The 4867-nt window shown below is 39.0% G+C and overlaps 1 protein-coding gene and 1 pseudogene across 1 annotated transcript in view; one reads left to right on the top strand and one right to left on the bottom strand.

Annotated features, from left to right (window-relative positions):
- Positions 1-4867, bottom strand: part of DNAH5 (dynein axonemal heavy chain 5) — a 223620-nt gene that overhangs the window by 95479 nt on the left and 123274 nt on the right. The gene's annotated exons all lie outside the window — the stretch shown is intronic.
- Positions 2519-2650, top strand: LOC111742436 (annotated as a pseudogene).

Raw genomic sequence — 4867 nt, 5'->3', positions numbered from 1 at the left:
ACGCCTCTAACCTCAAAACCTGCATCCTCACCCAAGTGCTCATTCCAGGAACTGGTGCCACCTAACTGCCCCATCCAAACACTTCCGCATCCAACAGTGACAAAGTCTTTCTATTATAATTTCAATATTGTCTTCTAATGGAACTCCTTCTCTCTGAACAATGACATGCCCTAGGTCAGTTATTGGTCTTTCTCATGGGTACTGATGTCACAACCTTTAAAACTGCCTTCCTTGCCTCTTCTGGTCAGTCCTGGAAACTTCTTTATAAGTCATATACACTGTCTACAGACACAAATTTATCTAGAATTTTCTGTCTCCACAAAGAATCGCTCTAAAGAATTATGGGTCGTCTTTGTAGTATTCTGCCACCCACTTTCTCCCTGATCTTTTTGATCTCTGTTCCCACCTCATCCGCTGTTTTGGTGGCATAAACCTTGGCCCAATTAATAAAAACAGATACGTTGGTTTATTTGATGATTGTCTGTCTCTCCCACTAGAATGTAAAAAGGGCCAGCACCTTGTAACTTGCTCATCGTCACATCCTCAGTGTCTAGAAAGCTATCTGGTACAATGTACTTATCAGTCAACATTCGATACCCAGATAAAGACAAGAAACTTGGGAGTCATCTTTACCGTTTTCTCTCTCTTCTATCCCTTTGCTCCAACAATATCCACTCGACCAACAAGTCCTGTCTAACCACAACTCGAATGCACCTCTGTGCTGTCTCCATCCCCACTCGCATCGTCTTGGTCCAGCCCAGCCTCCCTCCTGAGGAATTACCGCAACCATCACCTCTCAGGTCCCTCTGAGTGCAGCCACCTTCCTCCCTCTTGTTCTCCCCTCTGCCGCCAGAATGAACTTCCTAAGGGGCAATGCAATCCTGCCCAACATTCCAATGGTTCCCCATCAGTGACTTACATTGAAATCCACGATGTTCCCTGCTCGCCAACCCAGTCCCATTTCTAAACACTCCACAGTCTCTTTGTTCTGGCCCCTCAAGCTCTTCATTCATTCATACTCAGTTAACAACAAAACACATACCATAAACTGATACTCATCTCATGGGCTGGTTTGCAGTGTTCATTATGACATCCTTATTTACATATTCCCAGAATAGCCATTTCCGAACCCAAAAAATCTCTCAGGGTTAGTGTTAGCCAAACACAATTTCTGAAATATTGATTAGATGAATGATCTTCTATAAATGTCACTTCTCTCGGCCCCGCTACTGATAAGAAAAAAAAAAAAAAAAAACAACCGAAATCTCTAGCAAGAGCCTGGACTGAGGCCAGTTTATACTGTTCTGTGGGAATAAACAAAAAACTTTTCTTTGAAATCAGAGAACAGTAGTCAGCATGACATCATCTTAAGCAATTTGCGGAACCGAAAAAAGATTCTGATCTTGGCGTCTACCTTACACACAGATGGAAGACCAGGATTAATTCCAGTTGTGACGGTGGCATTTTAAGGAATGAAAACTAGATGGCTAGGAACCCGGAAAGACTTAGGAGCTCAGATGATGAAAGCTGCCCTTCCCTATTCTACGTGAGGAGCCCTCGAGCTGGGGCAATTCGCTTTTCTGAATCACTTTCTTAATACACAATGCAGTCTCTACCATTAATAAAAATATTAAATTCCCCCAAGTAATGGTCAACTCTTTCATTATATTGATCTCCGTAATCCCCTAAGCAAACCAATCCCCTCCTCCTCTGGCTCCGCAATACTCAGATTACACTGTAAGTAGCACTTATCACATCAGCTACACGTGGCGGTGCCCACGTCTATTTCCCCAGCCAGACAGAGGGAGAAACGTTGCGTTGGAAGGGCTACTGGTGGGGTCACGTACAGCCGAAGAGGTTGCGCACTGCCCAACTCTTGGGTTTGCAGTTCACTCGATTATCTCTGTGAATGGGACACAGAGCAAATCTGCATAACCTGCATGGCTTTATACAATAGCTCTGACTGGGTTTAAAGTCAGAAAAAAAAGGTTAAACTGCTACTTCTCCCACTTATTACTCTGTGATTTGATACAAGTCACTTAGTATTTCTAAACCAAGCTTAGAAGTAGGAGTGTACATAAAGCTACCTAAATTTTATATACATATATATATGTGTATATATATATATATATATATATATATATATATATATATAAACACAAGAGTATTATCAGTAAATGACATGATATATATAAAAGCATTTAGTGAGCTTAGTGCATTATAAAAAAGGTAAGATCATTTTCTTATTACTCTAGGTATTTCTATATATCATCACTTAAATCATCTTTATACATGTTTTATCCGACTAAATTGAAATATAAAATATACTTAATTTTAAGCTTCCATATATCTGCCATTTAGCTAAAATATAAAAATGAAGAGTTCATGTTCTTTATTTAGAAATCTACTGCCTGTGTAAGATCTTCCCATTTTATTATAATTCACCAAAACCAAATGAAAACAGTCTTACGTTAGTAAAGTTTAAAATGCAATAGTACATTTAGAAAGTACTATTATGGTCTATGGCCATGCCACCTTGAACGTGCCCGATCCCATCTGATCTTGGAAGCTAAGCAGGGTCGGGCCTGGTTAGTACTTAGATGGGAGACCACCTAGGGAGACCACCTAGGAAGACCAGGTGCTGCGGGCATAAAAAATAAAAAAATTAGGGATTATAAGCTGACAAGGTCTTTGCAATCTGTGAGGTCAACCAAGGGTTGCCTTGCCAAAAAAATAAATAAATAAAATAAAATAAAAAGTACTATTATGAAAAGTAATAGTACGTTATAAATAGTAAAATGATATCTGAAATGTGAAGATACAGTAACATATAACTAGAAGCTAAAAATCAAACAAATGGACTACTAGGTGATCAATCAGTCATTTGAATATTAATGTGGAAAAAGAAAAGCTGTTGGAAGGGTGCAGATGGGTGAATTAAAAAGCGCTGTGAGAGACACAGGAACCTGGTTCCTCCACACAGGTTCTGCTACCAAATAATGTGTGAACTCAACCCTCTACATGAGTGCGTTAATAGTAACAGGAGAACCTGATATTTCGAGAGAACTTTAGCATGAAAAAATACTTTCACTTATTATCTCTCCTCGGAAACTAGTCTCCTGCTGCGCTCTGAGGAGTCAAAAGAATTTTCTGCAAAGTAGGGACCCTGGAGGAAGCATGGACGAGGCTCAGGGGCCTGGCTCCAATCCCACCGAAGCAAATTCCTTGTTCCCTGTTTTATAGCTTAGTCTTCTGCATGAGATTTCATTTCAAAACGTGATTCTGAGTCTAGGGAAAAAAATGTGGCATTTCCATCCAGGCTCTATGATTCTCATTTTTGAAAAAAGAAAATGCAACAAAAACATTTATAAGATACTTGTATTCAAAACACTTTCTGATTATTTTTAGAAAAGATAATTCCAGAATTCAAACATTCTCTTTAAAAACTTTCACTTTCTTCTTATCTTTCTGTTTTATGAAAATTTTTAAAGATATGTATGGATTACTTTCAAAAGTAGAAAAGTACATTAAAACAATATTTATTTGGGGGAAAAAATGAGACATTTCTTTTAAAAGACCAACTGAAATCCCTTGGCCAAAGAACAGGGTGACTATATGATTTTTACCCAAAGTACACACTCTTAATAGTGACAAGGACACCATTAATTATTCATCTCAGATAACGGAAGTAAGTCCCAGGAAAAGAGGAACATACAGTCAGTCCTTCTACTGATAAGAGATAGGAAAGTGACACCCTGGTAAACATAAAGGAAACCCCAAAGAAAATCACCTGTCAAGTAACAGACATGTGCCCTTGGCAGGTCAACCTGCCATTATGGTAATGCAGGGGACATGGACAATTTCAGTTTGGTTTGGGTCCAGATAAGTGGGAGACACAGAGACAAATGCTCCTCTCCGTCAGCCCTTGTTTAGCAGGAAAGGCTGAAAATTATAGTGAGAAAGTTAATTACAGCAGTTTGGCTAATTGAAAGCTTTCCAAAACTAATGAGTCTAGCTTAATAGAAAGCTCTGATGCTCAGCAGTCAAAACAGGTTCTAAATGGAGTATATGATCCTACAGTCTTCTGAACAGAGCACGAAACGGTGACTAGTTGGTGCCACCTTCACATTGAAGGACAGGAAGGAACTGGGCTGAGTGTTGTGAATCAGATAAGAGGACCCTAAAAATATAGATCTTTATGCTTTAAAAACCTGTTTTATTATTCTTCTAATTATGATACTTCCAATATGATACCACTGCTAGAAATTTATTATATAGTTTATGAATTTATATGTCAAAAAATGAGTTGCTTTCTAGATAATGTATGCCTTTTTCTAGGAAATTAATGAATATCTCATGTTAAAGAGACAGAGACCACAGATCTTTACCACCTTAAGGGAGTAAATATCAACAGTAACTAAGAAAAATACAGTGACACAGTCTTGTTACACACTACAGGATCTGGCTGGCCTTTGTCCCTAGTTCCTAGGAGGGAGCCTTTAAACCCAAGGAATTTCTGAGTAATAGGAATTCTGCATTATTCACAGTGGGTCCTTCATACTACTCATGCCAGAGAAACCATGCAAGAGTTGAGGCTTTGAAATATGCATTATCAGATGATCTCCTTAGAGGAAAGAAGGCTTAGAGATTGAGCTCAGTCACATGGCCAATGATTCAATCAATCATGCCTATATAATGAAACCCTAGTAAAAACTCTGGACGTCGTAGTTTAGGTAGCTTCCTGGTTGGTGATATACACCATGGGCCTGGAGGGTGAAGCATTCTGAGGACACAGAAAGTTCACATTTGGGACCCTCCCAAACCTTGCCCTATGCATCTCTTTTTTTTGCCTGATCCTGATTCATAT

This window comes from Pteropus vampyrus, unplaced genomic scaffold, assembly GCF_000151845.1.
Source record: "Pteropus vampyrus isolate Shadow unplaced genomic scaffold, Pvam_2.0 Scaffold94, whole genome shotgun sequence".
NCBI lineage: Eukaryota > Metazoa > Chordata > Mammalia > Chiroptera > Pteropodidae > Pteropus > Pteropus vampyrus.
This window is presented reverse-complemented; position numbering and strand designations above follow the sequence as displayed.